Below are 23,449 nucleotides of genomic sequence, written 5' to 3' on the forward strand. Positions count from 1 at the left end.
AGTTCTAGTATACTATATTTGTCCAATGAATACCCCATTATTATCTGCATTTCTTCCTGGTGTAGCAATTTTAATGGCGAGTAATGTATTACCTTGCATGGGCAGCCATCAACAGATGTAAAGGTAACTTCAGGTGTGCCCGAGGGAGGCGTGTCACGTCCATTGCTGCTCACGTCGTGCATTAATGGGAACTTCAGACTATACAGAGGCTATGCACTCATCTACACTAGTGTCCAAAATTAAAGCAACGAGCCGCTATTTCCCCGTCCTGTGTATATTTCCCGATATAGTGATACAAACTGTCAGCAGATGTCGATACGATCGTGTTCTGCACGGAAGATGGCATTTCGGTTGACGGAAAACAACTTGAGCGATGACGTCAGGGCACCTGTCAAATGGAGTAGTGTTTTCTGGGCGGTCCCACATCCAGCACTGCTGTAAACGCAGCCGCAGGCAGTGCAATGTGGCAGAGGCGAGACGGCCGCCAGAGTCTCTGCAGTGGAGGGCCGTAGGAAGAGTGGACGCAGGACAGTGGCTCAGTGTGGATCGTTCTTTTCCGGGTGTGGTGACAGCTTGTAGAGACCGAAACTGTATGAAGAAGACCAGGGCGTCAGAAAGAGAGGTGCGTTGTTTGGCTGTAATGGCACGGCGGCGGTCTCTCTTGCCAACAATACTTTGGTGCAGACATTCCCTGCTACCACAATTATTTCCAACATGACAAATATTAATTATTCCTACTTAATCCTATTAATAAAATATAAGCATCTTTCATAAATTGTGGTTTGTCAATAGAAATATCTCCATCTACAGGAGATCCGCACAGGAGCCACAAAATGCAGCCGCTGGATCGCTGCTTTTTCAAGCCACTGAAAGACTTTTATTCACAGGAATGCGACCAGTGGCTCATTAACCACCCTGGATATCTAATTATGTAAGAATGTATCGCTGAATTGATTGGAAACGCTTATCAAAGGACGGCCACAATGACGAAGGCAACAAAGGCGTTCGAGATATGTGGCATTTATCCAATCGATCGTCACATATTCACCGAGGAAGATTTCCTGCCTTCGACTGCTACAGACCAAAGTGACAAATTTAATGATGCATCCACAGTCGAAACTGGATCTCTCCAGAGGCAAATTTCGGAGACATCTACAAATGAACCACAACCAGGACCAAGTACCTACGTTTCCCCAAAGAAATAACTTCTTTGCCAAGAAGAAAAGATTGCCAAAAAGACAGAAGAAAGGAAAGAAGCCTGGAATAGTATATGGGACTCCATTCAAGAAGCAACTGGAATCCCAATCAACAGAAGAAGAAATAAAGAAACCAAAGAGGAAACTGTTTGATTCTGAACAAGCAAACAAAAAGAAAGCAAAGCAAAACTTAAATATGTCTAGGGAAAATTCAGAAACTTTTCACTGTCCAGGCTGTACTGAAAAATACAATAATCCACCAACAGAAGATTGGATTCAATGTCTCAAGTGCGAGGAGCGGTGGCACAAATCCTGCTGTTGTTGTGAAGGTTGTGGACACTTCATTTGTGATCTCTGTTAAAAAGATTTTCGTCCGACAGGAATATTTCTGCATGTTTTCGATGACAGGGCCACATTTGCTCATTAGGTGAACTGTTGTATCAACAGTAACTGTTATATGCTGAGAAACAAGGTATGTTACGTTTACGTACGCTATAAATTAAATAAAAGACGAAGAACTAAATGACACATGTGTTTTGTCGTTTGACAATAATGCGCAAATGTACCCCACTAGAGACGCACCCTTACCCCAGGGTCGGGTAACACTGCGCATTTGCATTACTTTTTTTTTACTAAGTGCGAATTACAGTTTAAGTTGTTTCTATGACTTTCGGACTCTGTCATATAACAGGCAAAATTCAGATGAAATGCCAGTTAAAATTTAATTGTAATTTATGACATTTCCTGCAGTGTATTGCTATTTAAACCTTAAGTGCGCAGTATTGCCCCACTTTAGTCTAGTCACTTCGGACACCTTTTCACACGAATCACCTGAGCGGAAACGACAGCTCCGCCACCGCATTGCCCTCCTTTTCCCTCGTGTGCGAGTCCTACGGCCTTCTATACGTGTGCGTGTGCACACTCCTCGGTGAGTCCCTAGTCGGTAGTCGGCAGCGGCCTCCCTGTTTGACGATTGAGACTGCCTTTTCTGTTTTAGCAAACTGCTACGTTCTTTGCAACGGTATTGTAATGCCGTAAAACATTACGAGTGATACTGGCTTTTATTCTTTCGAAAAGATACAGTTATTTGCACATCGTGAGTCATATTCACTTTATGACAGGACTGTGTGGACAAATCCGCAGCTTCTTCCCCGCATCAGCTGCACAGTTTGTCCAAGTCGCAGTCCTCCGTTCCACCAGCTGGTGCTCTGCCGACGTCACGCCGGATTGGAGGTCACAGGAAGCGAGGGATGTGGCAACACTCGGTTCACCGTGCTGTGACGTCAGTCTGGAGTCCCACGCCAGTGGCAGACGTCGGCAGCGGGGCAGCCGTGTGGGGGAGGAAGGAGGATCCGAGGTCGGTCTCTGAATCTTTGTAATTGAACACATACTGGCAATACAGTTGCAGGCCCTTGATTTGTGTTTCTGCCAACATCACATTGTAATTAAACATATGAAATCGTGTATATTCAGTTTGAGATCAGAGTGGAAGATTCATTCCAACTACACTGCTTGTATTGCAGTAGTCTGGGTACGCTACTTTAACATCGCACCGTATGTACACCTCGGAAACAGTTTCCAGCAATGAAATAGCGCGGAGAATGCGTTCATACGACTAATGGAAATGCAGGCAGACGATGTCTTCTACTGCCAATATTTCATCACTTGTGCCACGAAGGTGACTGGCTGTGGCTTGTGGATGATAATTTGATGCTAAATAACAGTAAGACTCAGTTTTTACAGTTTCTAACTCACAATTCAACAAGAACTGATATTTTGATCAGACAGAATGTGCATATTATAAGCGAGACGGAACAGTTCAACTTCCTACGCGTTCAGATAGATAGTAAGCTGTTGTGGAAAGCCCGTGTTCAGGATCTTGTTCGGAAACTAAATGCTGCTTTATTTACCATTAGAACAGTATCTGAAATAAGTGACACTTCAACACGAATAGTAGTCTACTTCGCATATTTTCATAGGCTTATGTCGTATGGTATTATTTTTTCAGGTAATTCTTCTGATTCAAAAACGGTATTTTTGGCTCAAAAACGGGCTGTTCGAGCTATATGTGGTGTAAGTTCGAGAACCTCTTGTCGACCCCTATTCAATAGTCTGGGAATTCTGACATTGCCCTCACAGTATATATTTTCTTTAACGTCGTTTGTTGTTAGCAATATTAGCCTATTCCCAAGAGTTAGCAGCATTCACTCAGTTAACACTAGGCAGAAATCAAATCTGCATGTGGAGTGCACTTCTTGGACTCTTCTGCAGAAAGGAGTGCACTATTCTGCTGCATCCATTTTCAATAAGCCACCACAAGAACTGAAAAATCTTAGCAGTAGCCCAAACGCTTTTAAGTCTAAACTGAATAGTTTCCTCACACCTCACTCCTTCTATTCTGTCGAGGAGCTCCTGGAAGAGCTGAAAAATTAAGCAAATTCCAGTGTTACATTGTTGATTTTCTTTATTTAAACTTACGAATTGTCGCCTGAATACGTTTCTCGTATTTCATTTTATCTGTTTCTACTATCGTGTTATAATTCCATGTATTGACTCGTTCCATGACCATGGAGATGTCTCCTTAATTTTGTCCCATGGAACAGTCAGTAAATAAATAAATAAATAAACGTCTTTCGAAATGTTCGCAATTCTCAAACGTGTCATTCACCTGCACTCCTGCGAGTTGTTTAAAATTTTGTATGCCAGGTGGGAAACAACGTTTAGGTGGAGAACTGTTGCTGCTAAAGGAGTATTTTTCCACTGTTGTTGAGCTTTTGTAAACGTTGTTAGAGAAGTGTTGTAGAGAGGCTACTCGTGTCAGTTTACAGAAGTCTCTTGTTGCGCTCACTGCGGTGTTACCAGAGTAAATATGTGCACCGTGGAGTGATTGATAGAAATGAGTGAAGAAAGGATTAAGTTTTTATTGTCTTTATTTTAAAAGTTAGGATAAATGGTGAACTGAATCTTATTTCCCTTAATAAGATAAGACGGTAATATATTAGAATATTAACGAGATCCTGCTTGTCGCTCTGTTTTGCGTAGTCCAGGGGCGTTGTCCTCCGGTCACTCGACGGCTCCTGCCTCGGGCAGCGCAGCCGCCACCTCTGCGCGTCCACCTGTCCAGAGTCGTGGGGTGGGGGACGGCTGGGGCTGCCCCAGCCCAGCGTGCAGCCAACTGCAGACTGCTCTCACCCTGCCAGCCGTTCACGACGTTCTCCTCTGCCCCATCCGTGACCAGACACCTGAGGAGAGGAGAAGACTGCTGCAGGTTGTAAGAGAAAGGAAGAAGAACTGGATGGAATATTTGGTGAGAAGGGAGTGACTGCTAACAGACACTTTGGAAGGTCTCATTCGTGGGGCGAGATACAAGATGGTAGATGACATAAAGGGAAGTCGAAAATATGCAGATATGAAGAGGATGGCAGAGGACAGGACAGCATGCAGAGTTACCACGTGGAAACCTACCTTCTCGCAGAACACTGATGATGATGAGTTTTTAGCTAATGTTGTTTGTTGTTGAGGTCTTCAGTCCTGGTTTGATGCAGCTCTCCATGCTACTCTATCCTGTGCAAGCTTCTTCATCTCCCAGTACCTACTGCAACCTACATCCCTCTGAATCTGCTTAGTGTATTCACCTCTAGGTCTCCCTCTACGATTTTTACCCTCCACGCTGCCCTCCAATACTAAATTGGTGATCCCTTGACGCCTCAGAACATGTCCTACCAAACTATCCTTCTTCTACTCAAGTTGTGCCACAAACGCCTCTTCTCCCCAATTCTATTCAATACCTCCTCATTAGTTATGTGATCTACCCATCTAATCTTCAGCATTCTTCTGTAGCACCACATTTCGAAAGCTTCTATTCTCTTCCTGTCTAAACTATTTATCGTCCACGTTTCAGGGCCATACATGGCCACACCCCATACAAATACTTTCAGAAACGACTTCCTGACACTTAAATCAATACTCGATGTTAACAAATTTCTCTTCTTCAGAAACGCTTTCCTTCCCATTGCCAGTCTTACATTTTATATCCTCTACTTCGACCATCATCAGTTATTTTGCTCCCCAAATAGCAAAACTCCTATACTACTTTAAGTGTCTCATTTCCTAATCTAATTCCCTCAGCATCACCCGACTTAATTTGACTACATTCCATTATCCACGTTTTGCTTCTGTTGATGGTCATCTTATATCCTCCTTTCAAGATACTGTCCATTCCGTTCAACTGCTTTTGCAGTTGCTTTGCTGTCTCTGACAGAATTACAGTGTCATCGGCGAACCTCAGACTTTTTATTTCTTCTCCATGGATTTTAATGCCTACTCTGAATTTTTCTTTTGTTTCCTTTACTGCTTGCTCAATGTAAAGATTGAATAACATCGGGGAGAGGCTACAACCCTGTCTCACTCCCTTCCCAACCAATGCTTCTCTTTCATGCCCCTCGAATCTTATAACTGCCATCTGGTTTCTGTACAAATTGTAAATGGCCTTTCGCTCCCTGTATTTTACCCCTGCCACCTTCAGAATTTGAAACAGAGTATTCCAGTTAACATTGTCGAAAGCTTTCCCTAAGTCTACAAATGCTAGAAACGTAGGTTTGCCTTTCCTTAATCTTTCTTCTAAGATAAGTCGTAGGGTCAGTATTGCTTCACGTGTTCCAACATTTCTACAGAATCCAAACTAATCTTCCCTGAGGTCAGCTTCTACCAGTTTTTCCATTTGTCTGTAGAGAATTCGCGTTAGTATTTTGCAGCTGTGACTTATTAAACTGGTAGTTCGGTAATTTTTACATCTGTCAACACCTGCTTTCTTTGGGATTGGAATTATTATATTCTTCTCGAAGTCTGAGGGAATTTCGCCTGTCTCATCCATCTTGCTCACCAGATGGTAGAGTTTTGTCAGGACTGGCTCTGCCAAGGCTGTCAGTAGTTCCAATGGAATGTTGTCTACTCTCGGGGCCTTATTTCGACTCAGGCATCAAATACACAGCTCCTGGCTGCCAGGACAGCGCAATGTAGTCCCAAGGCGCAAGTCGCCCCACTAGCAGCGTCACCACATCTAGAAGGGCGTCCAGGTCAACACTTGTGGTCTCCTCAACTTTCTTCATGGCTGCCATCATGGTCTATTCTGAAACAAGGCGTTGCCTTTACACAGCACTCTCGATACTTATAGGAGGTACAGACAGACCTCTGTCAAGCAGCTTCTCGTAACCACTGTCCGTTACAGGTGAATTACGACACAGAGGTAACTTTGCTGTGTCCAACTGATGCGACAGGTGACTAGCTGTAAATCTCCTATGCAGTTTTGAAAGCTGCCCATTTTGTTCCACTGCCCTCATTGTGCATATGTCGTCAGAATGGATGCAGACTTCAGTCTTTAATTTCTATCTACAGTGTAGTCACTTGATGATGAAGTCTTTCAGGATGGAGATTAGGCACAATGATTGAAAAGGTGTAAAGAGCTGTAGCCTCATTTCATTGAAGAACCTATCCTCCATAATTCTCCACATACTGAGGCAAACTACGGCACTTTACTATATTGTTTTGCTGTTAACAACTAGTTGTGTATGTTAGAATGCAGGAGTTGCCTTGACAGTGTGTTACTCGAGTCTGGATTGTCTCACTGGGAATTGTTACGTCAGGGAAACTGCCACAGTCAGACTGTAGCTGCTTATCGGCACTCTTGATGAATGCCAATACAACCACATCCTACCACACGTACCACAAAATGTTGAGGAACTAATACTGTAGACGGCATCCATCTCAGAAACGTATGTGCTATCATCTAGGAACTGGACTCACATTGCCACACCATGAGTGATGACATTGATAAGAGGATAGTTCCAATTGACTTTGCTCCTGCATTACATGGTCGAATTCTGGCTCAACATATTCTCTCTTCCTCTTCACATAGCAAGCAAGAGCAAGTCTTCAGTTATTGACGCTCAGTACAGTCATTGTGAACAAACACTCTTGGATAAGCTACTAAGTAACTGATATTCCTGGATTTCACAGGTATGACGCACTACTGACAATTCTGGGCAGGCAGAAAAGACTGCTGTGCACTGATGCATACTCACCAACTCCAAACTCTTAATGACTATCGAAAAGTAACTCCTTGACAAAAATACACGACTGTATACAGCCAAAAATATGTTGTTAGAATGACCTCTCGGTACTGTTCAGTGTATTACAGGTGTATCTACTTTAAATTAATTTCTTGTTAGGTATTGGTACGTTTACTTTTTTGAAACAGAGTATCTACTTTAGTTCTTTGCTTTCAGAGTGCTCTAAGCTCTCTGATTAGCAGTTCTATTATTAAAGTGTATCACATTCATCCACAGTTCTTTGTTAAATATATTTTTTCTATCAAAAGAGGGTAATAAAACCATCACTAACTTAGATGATTGCTACCACTTACTGCAGCTCTCACATTCAACGACAAAAAAGAAAAAAAAAAGAAAAAATTGTCACCTTTCCAAAAAGAGTCAGTAGTATCCTGACATAAATAAAACATCAGTAGTTAAGAAATGTCGGTCAGACGCTTCGTGCAAACTTTTGGCTCATCTCCATTAGCCTTCTGCTTTGATGTAGTAATAAAAATGACATAAACATAAATACTGGTATTAATTAGGCATTTATTACATCATCCCAAGTATTTCATACTGTCAGTTTGCGAATATGTAATTTACATTACAATAACAAAAGTTGAAGTTACAAAGATTTTTATATGCAGGAGTAGATCAGTCACTTATAAGCAAAATCTTGTGAGGTGCAGTGCGGATTTACATCATTGAACGCATTGCATAACTTCACTCACCTCCACCAACAAGTTCCCTCACTCCTTCCCTTGTAGTGTCCACTGCAAGCAAGCTAGGACGTGGCTGCAGTAAGCCTGCAGTTCTGAGGGGGATAAAGGGGTCAACACGCTACCAACACACGTCACATTAGTCTGATATGACTTGACGTTAATATTCTGTCACGTTTCACATGGCTACACTGTTCAAACGTTGCGTCACAATGTCTTGAGGTCATATCCACAGCCATTCACTAATATGTACCAAGCAAGGCTCGTGGCAATGTGTTTGACAATGTAATACTCATTATGCAGCTAGAAGATCCATGTGTGGATTATGTAACGTATCTGATGACTCATATTCACACATTTCACGAATCACCATTTCCATTACCTGATGCACCCTGACGATTGCAGCACATTAATTGCCTCAGTTTTTATCACAGTTTCTACATATTTTCGCGACTGTTACTTCCATGGATCCATCATGTATGACAGCCAACTGCTTACCGACTCACCCATAGTCTACTTGGTGTCAACAGTTAACTGAGAGAAAAACGCAACAAACAAACGAGAACCCCGTCGCACTGCTCTTACAATCGATCTCAGTGATGATAGACGCTTAGATGCATCCTTACAGTATCGAAACCAAAACAGTCCGAACTGGCAAGTGACATGGCTTTTATTTATTTATTGTACACGTCAAGTTCCGTAGGACCAAATTGAGGAGCAAATCTCCAAGGTCATGGAACGTGTCAGTACACGAACTTACTCGTTATCCCACACCTTCCACTCATTTGAGAACCAAGAAGAAAGTCCCTACAATGCAGACAGCACTTCTTTGACTGGGTGTATGTGTGGGTGAGTGCTTGGAGATGTGTGGGTGACTGCCTCATGTGTTCAGACTATAACATCTGAGACACGGTACAACAGTTTCCCAGGTGATTGGCACATGTTACGATAGGACAGGTTTTCATTAGCCAAGTAATAACAATGTATATCTTGAAAGTACGCTTACTGGAGACTTGAGATGCCATCAGGAGGTGAAAACTCCCATTGCTGTAGAGGAGGCGGCATTCAATAGAAAGAGGACATTATTATTTGGCAAATTGTGTAAAGGTCTGAGGGAGAGACTTGGAAAGTGTCTGCTCTGGAATGTAGTGCTCTGTGGAGTGGAAACATGGGCAAGGACATGAGAAAATGAAAAGAGGCAAAAAATTTTGAGATGTGAATGTGGAGGAGAATTGAGAGGATAAGCTGATGGAAAGACTAAATAACAAAAGAGTGTTGGAAAGCGTTGGCAAGAAACCGGTTATAAGACAGACAAACTGGATGGAACATTCAATGAGTAGGGGGTGGCAGCTAAAAGATACACTGGAATGTCTCATCTGTGGTAGGAGTGAGTGGAAGGATGAGATACAAGGTGACAGAGAAGTAAAGGGAAGTGGAAATCCAGGACCTGATGGGGATGGTAGGACACTGGAGAGCATGGAGAATTACCACATGAAACCCTGCTTTCGGGCAGAACTCTGATTATGATGAGTTTCTAGCTAATTTAAGTGCAAACAGATACAGCTAAATTTAGTAGATATGTGCAACCTTACATGAGAAAGCAATGAAACTACTGGGCTACCAGGAAACATACTCTGCAGGCATCAATAAAGGTGTATTTCACAGCACAGACAGAATATGGAAAATCACTGGCAAACACTGCATGTTCGGAATATGCACAAACACACACACGCACACAGCATTACCAAACAAAGACGAGTGTCTCGTCTCGTGCTTACCTGGATTCTGCTGCCGACTTGTGAAGCAGCTGACTCACTTAGAGCTCGTCTTGGGTATCACTGGACACTGCATCAGCCCGGCTCTGCATGGCCATCACCTGGTGAGTGTGAGCCTTTATGAGAGCACTGGCAGCCTGCCTGAGGCGGGGGCGGCTGTGCCAGAACGAGTGCCGACTTGTGAAGCAGCCGACTCACTTAGAGCTCGTCTCGGGTCTCACTGGACACTGCATCAGCCTAGCGCTGCATGGGCGTCACCTGGTGAGTGTGAGCCTTTATGAGGGCACTGGCGGCCTGCCTGAGGCGGGGGCGGCTGTGCCAGAATGAGTGCCGACTTGTGAAGCAGCCGACTCACTTAGAGCTCGTCTCGGGTCTCACTGGACACTGCATCAGCCCGACTCTGCATGGCCGTCACCAGGTGAGTGTGAGCCTTTATGAGGGCACTGGCGGCCTGCCTGAGGCGGGGGCGGCTGTGCCAGAATGAGTGCCGACTTGTGAAGCAGCCGACTCACTTAGAGCTCGTCTCGGGTCTCACTGGACACTGCATCAGCCCGACTCTGCATGGCCGTCACCAGGTGAGTGTGAGCCTTTATGAGGGCACTGGCGGCCTGCCTGAGGCGGGGGCGGCTGTGCCAGAATGAGTGCGGCCACCGTGTTCTCCACGGCAAGCCGAGCTGCGGGCTCGCGTTCACTGGGACGTCAGGCTGGACACTCCACACTTACTGGCAGCAGCCCGAAGCTGAGAGGCCGTGCTGGGCAGCTGGGGGTCTGCAGGGTACAGCAGTGGGCCAGCAGCTGCCTCAGCAGTGGACGCTCCACGTCAGAGAGGCTGATCGTGCCACCACCAGCCACCAGGGTGTCACGTCGGAATGTGGCATCAGACGCAGAACTCCTGGCCACAGGAAGAGCCTCGTGTCCACCAGCCACACGTCATCCACTGCCAGCGTCACTCGCATATGGGAGGGTGTCCATATTTGTGGTCTCCTGAACTTCCTTCACTGCTGCCTCCGAGGTCGATTCTGGAACAAAGCGCTGCCTTTATATAGCACCCACAATAGACACATGAAGTACAGCATTTCATAAAATTTGCCCATCACAGTTGAATTAAACCACAAAGGTAACCTTGCTGTGTCCAACTGATGTCACAGGTGACTAGCTGTAAACCTTCAGTGCCCCGCCTGGGGTGGCTGAGTGGTTCTAGGCGCTACAGTCTGGAACCGCGCGACCACTGTGGTCGCAGGTTTGAATCCTGCCTCGGGCATGTGTGTGTGTGTGTGATGTCCTTACGTTAGTTAGGTTTTAGTAGTTCTAAGTTCTAGGGGACTGATGACCTGAGAAGTTAAGTCCCATAGTGCTCAGAGCCATTTTTTTTGTTACAGTGCCCTCATTGTGCACATGTCCTCAGAATGGGTGGAGACTGTCTCATGAGCATCAGAACTATAACATCTGACACAGGATAACACAGATATCCAGATGATTCGTACATATTGAGATAGGATAAGTTTTTATCAGGCAAGAAGAGGAATATATAGCTCGGAAGTACGATTACTGAGGACTTCGGATGCCATCGGGAGGTGAAAACTGACACTGCTATAGCCGAGATGGCATTCAAAAAAAGAAGTTATTGTTATGTGCCAAATGGGATAATGGTCTGTGGAAAAGACCTGCCAAGTGTGTACGCCAGAGCGTAGCACTCGATGGAGCGGAAATATGGAGAGTGACCCGAGAGAATGAGAAAACGCTAGAAGCTTTTCAGATGTGGAGGAGAAGTGAGAGGATAAGCTGACGGAAAGACTAAGTAACGGAAAGAGTGACGGAAAGTGTCAGTGAGAGGAGAGGACTGCAGCAGGTCATAAGAGAAAGGAAGACTAACTGAATGGAACATCTGATGTGAAGAGCATGCCCACAAACAAACGGTTTGGAAGGTCTCGTTCGTGGGAACATATTGAGTGGAAGGATTAGATACAACATGATAGATACAAAGTGGAAAATTAGTGGACCTGAAGGGGATGGCAGGAGACAGGAGAGAATGGAGAATTACCACATGAAAACGTGCCTTTGGGCTGAACACTGATGATAATGAGTTTTGTAGCTAATTTAAGCGTTAATAAACACAGATTAATCTAGAGATTTGTTCAGTTTGACATGAGAAAGCAATGAAAGCACTGTGGGCAACCAGCAGATGTCTTTTGAGGCAACAATAAAGGTGTATTTCACAGCACAGGCACAGTATGGAAACTCAGCAACAAACAGTAAAATACGCACACAGACACACACACACACACACACGCATGCGGACACGCAGCATTACCAAACACAGACGAGTGTCTGGTAGTTACCTGGATTCTGCTGGCGACTCGTGGAGCTTCCGACTCACTCTGACGACGTCTCTGGGCTCACCGAGCACTGCACCAGCCCAGCTTCACGTGGCCATCACCTGGTGTGTATGAGGCTTTATGTGCACATGCGTGACTGCCTGAGGCTGGGGCAGCTGTGTCACTCTGCCACAACAGCTGTGGCCGGCTGAGTTGCCAGCTGCTGCTCACACCGGGTCTTCGGGCTCGACACACCGCACTTGCTGGCTGCAGCAACCAGCTGAGAGGCCGTGCTGGGCAGCTGGAGTGAGTGCACAGTGTAGGGGTGCACCAGCAGCTGCCTCAGCACTGTACTCTCCACGCCTGACGGGGCCACCACCGGACTTTGCGGTGACCTGTCGGAACCAGGCATCCCGGCCTCCGGGACAGCCCGGTGCTCCGTCAGCCACGTGCCGACGACTGGCAGCAGAGCGCCACCGCGGCGCCGTCACCCGCCCCTAGGGGGCCGCCCGCCTCCACACTTGTGGTCCCCTGAGCTTTCTTCGTGGCCGGTTTCGTGTTCGTTTCTGAAACGATGTATTTGCTTTACATATCCTCAGTAGTTATACGAGACACAGGCGTACAGAGCATTTCATAAAATTTGTCCGTCGCAGGTGAATTACAACAGAAAGGTATCCTCGCTGTGTCCGACTGATGCCACAGCTGTAAACCTTCAACACAGTTTTTGAAGTTGCCTATTTAGTAGCAGTGCCCTCACCTTGCACGTCCTCAGAGGGGCCAGACACTTCATTTGTTTAATTTCTAACTACATCTACATCTACATTTATACTACGCAAGCCACCCAACGGTGTGTGGCGGAGGGTACATTATGTGCCACTATCATTACCTCCCTTTCCTGTTCCAGTCGCGTACGGTTCGCGGGAAGAACGACTGCCGGAAAGCCTCCGTGCGCGCTAGAATTTCTCTAGTTTTACATTCGTGATCTCCTCGGGAGGTATAAGTAAGGGAAAGCAATATATTCGATACCTCATCCAGAAACGAACCCTAACGAAGCCTAGACAGCAAGCTACACCACGATGTTTGCTAAACATCTCCGTAACGCTCTCACGCTTACCAAATAACCCTGTGATGAAACGCGCCGCTCTTCTTTGGATCTTCTCTATCTCCTCCGTCAACCCGACCCGGTACGGACCCCACACTGACGAGCAATACTCAAGTATAGGTCGAACGAGTGTTTTGTAAGCCATCTCCTTTGTTGATGGACTACATTTTCTAAGGACTCTCCCAATGAATCTCAACCTGGTACCTGCCTTACCAATAATTAATTTTATATGATCATTATTGTGGCCAAGATAGATACGAAGCCCACGCCTACTACAGTAGTACAAGTTTATATGCCAACTAGCTCTGCAGATGACGAAGAAATTGAAGACATGTATGATGAAATAAAAGAAATTATTCAGATTGTGAAGGGAGACGAAAATTTAATAGTCATGGGTGACTGGAATTCGAGTGTAGGAAAAGGGAGAGAAGGAAACATAGTAGGTGAATATGGATTGGGGGACAGAAATGAAAGAGGAAGCCGCCTGGTCGAATTTTGCACAGAGCACAACATAATCATAACTAACACTTGGTTTAAGAATCATGAAAGAAGGTTGTATACATGGAAGAACCCTGGAGATACTAAAAGGTATCAGATAGATTATATAATGGTAAGACAGAGATTTAGGAACCAGGTTTTAAATTGTAAGACATTCCCAGGGGCAGATGTGGACTCTGACCACAATCTATTGGTTATGACCTGTAGATTAAAACTGAAGAAACTGCAAAAAGGTGGGAATTTAAGGAGATGGGACCTGGATAAACTAAAAGAACCAGAGGTGGTACAGAGATTCAGGGAGAGCATAAGGGAGCAATTGACAGGAATGGGGGAAATAAATACAGTAGAAGAAGAATGGGTAGCTTTGAGGGATGAAGTAGTGAAGGCAGCAGAGGATCAAGTAGGTAAAAAGACGAGGGCTAGTAGAAATCCTTGGGTAATAGAAGAAATATTGAATTTAATTGATGAAAGGAGAAAATATAAAAATGCAGTAAGTGAAACAGGCAAAAAGGAATACAAACGTCTCAAAAATGAGATCGACAGGAAGTGCAAAATGGCTAAGCAGGGATGGCTAGAGGACGAATGTAAGGATGTAGAGGCCTATCTCACTAGGGGTAAGATAGATACTGCCTACAGGAAAATTAAAGAGACCTTTGGAGATAAGAGAACGACTTGTATGAATATCAAGAGCTCAGATGGAAACCCAGTTCTAAGGAAAGAAGGGAAAGCAGAAAGGTGGAAGGAGTATATAGAGGGTCTATACAAGGGCGATGTACTTGAGGACAATATTATGGAAATGGAAGAGGATGTAGATGAAGATGAAATGGGAGATATGATACTGCGTGAAGAGTTTGACAGAGCACTGAAAGACCTGAGTCGAAACAAGGCCCCGGGAGTAGACAACATTCCATTAGAACTACTGATGGCCTTGGGAGATCCAGTCATGACAAAACTCTACCATCTGGTGAGCAAGATGTATGAAACAGGCGAAATACCCTCAGACTTCAAGAAGAATATAATAATTCCAATCCCAAAGAAAGCAGGTGTTGACAGATGTGAAAATTACCGAACTATCAGCTTAATAAGTCACAGCTGCAAAATACTAACACGAATTCTTTACAGACGAATGGAAAAACTAGTAGAAGCCAACCTCGGGGAAGATCAGTTTGGATTCCGTAGAAACACTGGAACACGTGAGGCAATACTGACCTTACGACTTATCTTAGAAGAAAGATTAAGGAAAGGCAAACCTACGTTTCTAGCATTTGTAGACTTAGAGAAAGCTTTTGACAATGTTGACTGGAGTACTCTCTTTCAAATTCTAAAGGTGGCAGGGGTAAAATACAGGGAGCGAAAGGCTATTTACAATTTGTACAGAAACCAGATGGCAGTTATAAGAGTCGAGGGACATGAAAGGGAAGCAGTGGTTGGGAAGGGAGTAAGACAGGGTTGTAGCCTCTCCCCGATGTTGTTCAATCTGTATATTGAGCAAGCAGTAAAGGAAACAAAAGAAAAATTCGGAGTAGATGTTAAAATTCATGGAGAAGAAATAAAAACTTTGAGGTTCGCCGATGACATTGTAATTCTGTCAGAGACAGCAAAAGACTTGGAAGAGCAGTTGAATGGAATGGACAGTGTCTTGAAAGGAGGATATAAGATGAACATCAACAAAAGCAAAACAAGGGTAATGGAATGTAGTCTAATTAAGTCGGGTGATGCTGAGGGAATTAGATTAGGAAATGAGGCACTTAAAGTAGTAAAGGAGTTTTGCTATTTGGGGAGCAAAATAACTGATGATGGTCGAAGTAGAGAGGATATAAAATGTAGGCTGGCAATGGCAAGGAAAGCGTTTCTGAAGAAGAGAAATTTGTTAACATCGAGTATAGATTTAAGTGTCAGGAAGTCATTTCTGAAAGTATTCGTATGGAGTGTAGACATGTATGGAAGTGAAACATGGACGATAAATAGTTTGGACAAGAAGAGAATAGAAGCTTTCGAAATGTGGTGCTACAGAAGAATGCTGAAGATTAGATGGGTAGATCATATAACTAATGAGGAAGTATTGAATAGGATTGGGGAGAAGAGAAGTTTGTGGCACAACTTGACCAGAAGAAGGGATCGGTTGGTAGGACATGTTCTGAGGCATCAAGGGATCACCAATTTAGTATTGGAGGGCAGCGTGGAGGGTAAAAATCGTATAGGGAGACCAAGAGATGAATACACTAAGCAGATTCAGAAGGATGTGGGTTGCAGTAGGTACTGGGGTATGAAGAAGCTTGCAGAGGATAGAGTAGCATGGAGGGCTGCATCAAACCAGTCTCAGGACTGAAGACCACAACAACAACAACATATGATCATCCCACTTCAAATCGTTCCGTACGCATACTCCCAGATATTTTACAGAAGTAACTGCTACCAGTGTTTGTTCCGCTATCATATAATCATACAACAAAGGATTCTTCTTTCTATGTATTCGATATACATTACATTTGTCTATGTTAAGGGTCAGTTGCCACTCCCTGCACCAAGTGCCTATCCGCTGCAGATCTTCCTGCATTTCGCTGCAATTTTCTAATGCTGCAACTTCTCTGCATACTACAGCATCATCCGCAAAAAGCCGCATGGAACTTCTGACACCATCTACTAGGTCATTTATATATACTGTGAAAAGGAATGGTCCCATAACACTCCACTGTGGCACGCCAGAGGGTACTTTAACGTCTGTAGCCGTCTCTCCATTGAGAACAACATGCCGTGTTCTGTTTGCTGAAATCTCTTCAATCCAGCCACACAGCTGGTCTGATATTCCGTAGGCTCTTACTTTGTTTATCAGGCGACAGTGCGGAACTTATCGAACCCCTTCCGGAAGTCAAGGAAAATTGCATCTACCTGGGAGCCTGTATCTAATATTTTCTGGGTCCCATTAACAAACAAAGCGAGTTGGGTCTCACACGATCGCTGTTTCCGGAATCCATGTTGATTCTTACAGAGTAGATTCTGGGCTTCGAGAAACGACATGATACGCGAACAAAAAAAACACTGTAGTCTCTCAATCATGAAGTCATTCCGGATGGGGATCCATCGCAATGCTTAAAAAACCACAAACAACTATAGCCTCATTTCGCTCAACTACTTACCATCCTTACATTTGCACTTACTGCGGCAAACTACGATATTTTACGACTGGAGACTGTATTGCTTTGCTCTTGACAACTAGTTGTGTATATTACAATGCTCCCACAGTCAACTGACCATCTGATACTAATGCCTGTATTGCTTCAGTATGACATCTTTCATCAACCAAAGTGTCACAGTGAGACCGATGCTCCTTATCAACACACCTGACAAATGCCTATACAACGACATCCTACCGTGTTACCACAAAATGTAGAGAAGATGGCATCCATCTGACTAACATATGTGCTGTCAACTAGGAACTGTTGGTACTGGTCTCACATTACCACAGCACCAGTGATGGTACGGACAAGAGGATGGTTTCAATTGACTTTATTCCTGCATTACCTGGCTCTACACATCCTCTGTTCCACCTCGTACAGCACGAGTATGTGTTCATTTTTTGACATTCAGTACAGACATTCATACACTCTTGGGTAAGCTACCAAGTAAGTGATATTGCTGGATTTCACAGGTACCACGTACTACTACTGGGCAGGTGGCAATGACCGCTGTGAACTGATGTGTACTCACCAACTGCAAAATCTTAACAACCATCTAAAAGCAACACCTTAACAAAAGTAGACGACTGTATACAGCCAAAAAAATGTTCTTAGAATGAGCTCTCAGTACTCTTCATGACATTATGGGCATATCTGCTGTAGTCCATGAAATTAATTTCTTGTTTAATATTAGCATCTGTATTTATAAAACACAGTGTGTATTTTGTTCTTTGCTTTCAGAGAGCTAAAATTCTCTTGTTAGCAGTTCTGTTATTGTAATGTATCACATTCATTCAAAGTTCATTGTTAAATACATTTTTTCTATGAATTAAAAAAGTTACAAAACCATCACTAATTTATGTGATTGCTACCACTTACTGCAGCAGTCAGCTCTAACCACCAAAAAGCAAAAAAAATCTTCACCCCTCCAAAATGAGACTGCAGTGGCCTCACAGAAATAAAACAACATCAGTACTTAAGAAACATCTCTCAGCCACTTCATGCAAACTTCTCGCTCATCTCCATTAGTCTACTGTTTTGATGCAAAGTATTGAAAATGACATGAACATGAACATATTCATATCAATTACGAATTTATTACATTATCCTAAGTTTTTCTCACTCTCAGTTCGCTGTTACGTAATTTACAGTAGAGCAAAAAAGGTTTTTTATATGCAGGTGTATGTACACGTACACGAAGTCTCCTGAGGTGGGGTGGGGATTTATACTTAACAACCACCTCAGCCATCCACTTCATTCACTCCCTCCCTTGTGGTGCTACCTGCAAGTGAGGCAGGAGGCTGCAGTACGAGGGGAATAAAGGGGCTCATACGTAACATACATGACGTTAGTCTGATATGACTTAACATTAGCACTCTGTCACATTTCAGACGGCTGTACTGCTCACATGTTGCAAGACAACGTCTTGAAATCAAATCCACAGCCATCCAAAGCTAATGTACGAAGGCAAGGCTCGTGGCAATGTGTTTGACAATGCAGCATTAGTGGCAGACCAACTGAGAGAAAATCTGGAATACATTTCACATAAATTTCCTCAGCATGTTATAGTCTTAGGTGCAGATTTCAATTTACGAGATATAGACTGGGACACAGATATTTAGGACGGGTGGTAGGGACAGAGCATCGAGTGACATTATACTGAGTGCACTATCCGAAAATTACCTCGAGCAATTAAACAGAGAACCGACTCGTGAAGATAACGTCTTGGACCTACTGATAACAAACAGACCCGAACGTTTCGACTCTGTAAGTGCAGAACAGGGAATCAGTGATCATAAGGCCGTTGCAGCATCCCTGAATATGGAAGTAAATAGGAATTTTAAAAACGGGAGGAAGGTTTATCTGTTTAGCAAGAGTAATAGGAGGCAGATTTCAGACTACCTAACAGATCAAAACGAAAATTTCTCTTCCGACATTGACAATGTTAAGTGTTTATGGAAAAAGTTCAAGGCAATCGTAAAATGCGTTTTAGACTGGTGCGTCCCCAATAAAACTGTTAGAGACGGGAAAAACCCCCCGTGGTTCAACAACAAAGTTAGGAAACTACTGCGAAAGCAAAGAGAGCTTCACTGCAAGTTTAAACGCAGCCAAAACCTCTCAGACAAACAGAAGCTAAACGATGTCAAAGTTAGCGTAAGGAGGGCTATGCGTGAAGCGTTCAGTGAATTCGAAAATAAAATTCTATATACCGACTTGACAGAATATCCTAGCAAGTTCTGGTCTTACGTTAAATCAGTAAGTGGCTCGAAACAGCATATCTAGACACTCCGGGATGATGATGGCATTGAAACAGAGGATGACACACGTAAAGCTGAAATACTAAACACTTTTTTCCAAAGCTGTTTCACAGAGGAAGACCGCACTGCAGTTCCTTCTCTAAATCCTCGTACGAACAAAAAAGTGGCTGACATCGAAATAAGTGTCCGAGGAATTGAAAAGCAACTGGAATCACTCAACAGAGGAAAGTCCTCTGGACCTGACGGGATACCAATTCGATTCTACACGGAGTACGCGAAAGAACTTGCCCCCCTTCTAACAGCCGTGTACCGCAAGTCTCTAGGGGAAAAGAAGGTTCCAAATGATTGGAAAAGAGCACAGGTAGCTCCAGTTTTCAAGAAGGGTCGTCTAGCAGATGCGCAAAACTATAGGCCTATATCGCTGACATCGATCTGTTGTAGAATTTTAGAACATGTTTCTTTGCTCGCGTACCATGTCGTTTCTGGAAACGCAGAATCTACTCAACATGGATTCCGGAAACAGCGATCGTGTGAGACCCAACTCGCTTTATTTGTTCATGAGACCCAGAAAATATTAGATACAGGAGCCCAGGTAGATGCCATTTTCCTTGACTTCCGGAAGGCGTTCGATACAGTTCCGCACTGTAGCCTGATAAACAAAGTAAGAGCCAACTGTGTGGCTGGATTGAAGAGTTTTTAGCAAACAGAACACAGCATGTTGTTCTCAACGGATATACGTGTACAGACAAAGTAACGTCTGGCGTACCACAGGGGACTGTTATGGGACCACTGCTTTTCACAATATATATAAATGACCTAGTAGATAGTGTCGGAAGTTCCATGCGGCTTTTCGCGGATGATGCTGTAGTATACAGAGAAGTTGCAGCATTAGAAAATTGTAGCGAAATGCAGGAAGATCTGCAGCGGATAGGCAGTTGGTGCAGGGAGTGGCAACTGACCCTTAACATAGACAAATGTAATGTATATCGAATACATAGAAAGAAGAATCCTTTGTTGTATGATTATATGATAGCGGAACAAACACTGGTAGCAGTTACTTCTGTAAAATATCTGGGAGTATGCGTGCGGAACGATTTGAAGTGGGATGATCATATAAAATTAATTGTTGGTAAGGCGGGTACCAGGTTGAGATTCATTGGGAGAGTCCTTAGAAAATGTAGTCCATCAACAAAGGAGGTGGCTTACAAAACACTCGTTCGACCTATACTTGAGTATTGCTCGTCAGTGTGGGATCCGTACCAGGTCGGGTTGACAGAGGAGATAGGGAAGATCCAAAGAAGAGCGGCGCGTTTCGTCACAGGGTTATTTGGTAAGCGTGATAGCGTTACGGAGGTGTTTAGCAAACTCAAGTGGCAGACTCTGCAAGAGAGGCGCTCTGCATCGCGGTGTAGCTTGCTGTCCAGGTTTCGAAAGGGTGCGTTTCCGGATGAGCTATCGAATATATATTGCTTCGCCCTACTTATATCTCCCGAGGAGATCACGAATGTAGTTGTCGTTATGCAGCTAGAAGATCCATGTGAAGATTATGTCGTGTTTCTCATTACTCGATTCATATTCACACATTTCCCGAATCACCGTTCCCATTACGTGACACTCCCAGATGATTGCAGCAGATTAGTTTCCTCAGTTTCTACACATTTCCGCAACCGTTACTTGCACAGGTCCGTCACCGGTGACGGCGATCTGCTTACCGACTCACCCGTAGTCTAGTGGGTGTGAACTGTCACCTGAGAGAAAGACACACCAGTCGAAAGAGAACCAAGGCGCAGTGCTCCTACAATCCATCCCAGCAGTGATAGACGCTAAGGTGCATGCTGACAGTATCGAAACCCAAACTGTCCGAACTCGCAAGTGATGTGCCGTTTCTGCTCTGTTATCCCACACCTCCCAGTTATTTGTCAGCCTCAATCGGGAACAACATTCATGCAATGCAGTAGGGAGTTCTTTGACAGGGTACCTGTGTGGGTGACTGTCTGGTGGTGACAATATGTGTCTCGTGAGCATCACACGACAACATCTGAGACAGGGTAGCACAGATTTCCTGATGATTGGCACATATTACTATAGGACAAGTTTTTATTAGGCAAGTGAGAATATTACACTCTCGGAAGTACGAATGCAGGAGATTTCATATCCCATCAGGAGCTGAAAATTCACATTACTATCACAAAGGAGGCATTCAGTAGAAAGAGGACATTATTATGTGGCTAACTGGATAAAAGTCTGAGGACAAGACTTGGCAAGTGTTTCCTCTGGAGTGTAGCACTCTAAAGAGCACGAACATGAAGAACGACACAAGAGAAAGAGAAAAGGCTAGAACCTCTCGAGATAGTAATGTGGAGGAGAATGGAGAGGATAAGCTAATGGAAAGACTAAATAACAAAACAGTGTTGGAAAGTGTTATCGAGAGGAGAAGATAGCTGCTGGTTATAAGACGAAGGAGGAACAACTGGATGGAACATTGGATGTGAAAGGAGTGCCTACCGGCAGACGCTTTGGAATGTCTCCTTCGTGGGAGTGGAAGAATGAGATGCAATATGGTATAGACAACGTAAAGGGAAGTGGAAATTTGTGGACCTGAAGTGGATGGCAGGAGACAGGAGAGCTTGGAGAGTTACCGTGTGAAAACCTGCCTTTGGGCAGATCACTGATAATGATAAGTTTCCTTTAATTTACGTCTATGGTCACAATCTTTTCTGGTTAACAGATTACCGGTTTCGGTCTTTAATGACCATCATCAGATCTGCAGCAAAAATGGGAAAAATATAAATACACTCGCAAACTGTATACAGCTTAAGAACAGTACATAGAGCATATTGAAAAGTAGTGCTGACAAAATTTACATTTGTGCACTTTAAATATGAAGAGGCATACCTGTCTCATTAAAACAAAGTCCTAATGCACTGCAGCCATATTGGCATTGTCAAATGTTAAATTCGGAATCACCACCAGCATCGTCAAATACATATAAATCACATCACATGCACGAGTCAAGTTGTCAGCAAAACTACTGTTTAAAACAAGCTGCCGCACAGTAGCCACAAGATGTGTGAGTAGTAAGTTGACCAGATGTCGCTAATGTCAGTATACACTATTTTTAAATAATTAATTGAAACAGCGAAAATAAAATGGGGGATACAATAGTTAAAGTCTGTAATAAGCTTGTGAAGTATAAAGGTGTTACAGTAATAAAAAGCCATAAAAAGAAGAACACAACAAAAGTAATATTGTCAAAAAGATGAAGAGTTAAAAAGCAGTGGTTGACATATGCTCTAGTGCCAATATTCTGGACAATGACATAAATATTAAACACCTTCATATTGCACCGGGTAATATTAAACAACATAAAACAAATCGCTTAAGGAGCCACAAATGCAAGGAAAGACTCTTGCGGCTACTGCACGGCAGCTAGTTTTAAACAGTAGTTTTAGTGACAACATGACTCGTGCATGTGATGTGATGTGATGTGATTTATATGTATTTGACGATGCTGGTGCTGATTTCGCATTTAACAGTTGACAATGCCACTATGGGTGCAGTGCATTAGGACTTTGTTTTTATGAGACAGGTATCCCTCTTCGTGTTTAAAGTGCACAAATGTAAATTTTGTCAGTACTACTTTTCAATATGCTCTATGTATCGTTCTTAAGCTGTATGCAGTTTGCGAGTGTATTTATATTTTTCCCATTTTTGCTGCAGATCTGATGATGGTCATTAAACACCGAAACCGGTAATAACAGAAAAGATTGTGACCGTAGACGTAAATTAAAGGAAACTTATTACATATACGGGTCACTGTGTTTTTTCGCGACCATGTCGCAGCTTGTGAAACTGATAATGACGATTTCTTAGCTGATTTAAAAGCTAACCAGCACAGATCAGTTTAGAGACACTCGGTGTTTGGAAAACACACACACACACACACAGCTAGCATTGCCGAAACAGATGAGCGTCTTTTCTTGTGCTTACCTGGATTCTGCTGGCAACTCGTGCTGCAGCCGACTCATTCTGACCACATCTGTGGCCTCGTCGAGCAAAGCGTCGCCCCAGCTCTACGTGGCCGTCACCTGGTGCTGTGGGCCTTTATGTAGGCTGGGCCAGCCTGCCAGAACACGGGTCTGCGCTCAGCTGGGACACCGGCTGCTGCCCACGCCGGGTCCTCAGCCTCGACACTCCACGCTTGCTGCCAGCCGAGGGACGGTGCTGGGCCCCTGGAGGGACTGCAGCGGGCCAGCCGCTGCCTCGGAACCGGACCCTCCGCATCGGCAGTCCTGACCTGGACTCCAGGGCGTGGTGCTGG

General features: G+C 44.0%; 1 long non-coding RNA gene across 2 annotated transcripts; it reads right to left on the reverse strand.

Annotated features, from left to right (window-relative positions):
- Nucleotides 1–4,108: 4,108 nt before the first annotated feature.
- On the reverse strand, nt 4,109–23,429 carry LOC126443020 (uncharacterized). 2 transcript variants are annotated; one of them, XR_007581812.1, is made up of 4 exons: nt 23,119–23,429; nt 12,119–12,660; nt 9,783–10,798; nt 4,109–4,438 (listed from the first exon to the last, which is right to left on the reverse strand). It is a non-coding gene; the product is annotated as an uncharacterized LOC126443020 (long non-coding RNA). The 2 variants fall into 2 exon arrangements; XR_007581813.1 differs by lacking the exon at nt 12,119–12,660.
- Nucleotides 23,430–23,449: the final 20 nt, after the last annotated feature.

This window comes from Schistocerca serialis, unplaced genomic scaffold (genome assembly GCF_023864345.2).
Source record: "Schistocerca serialis cubense isolate TAMUIC-IGC-003099 unplaced genomic scaffold, iqSchSeri2.2 HiC_scaffold_1420, whole genome shotgun sequence".
Classification (NCBI taxonomy): Eukaryota; Metazoa; Arthropoda; class Insecta; order Orthoptera; family Acrididae; genus Schistocerca; species Schistocerca serialis.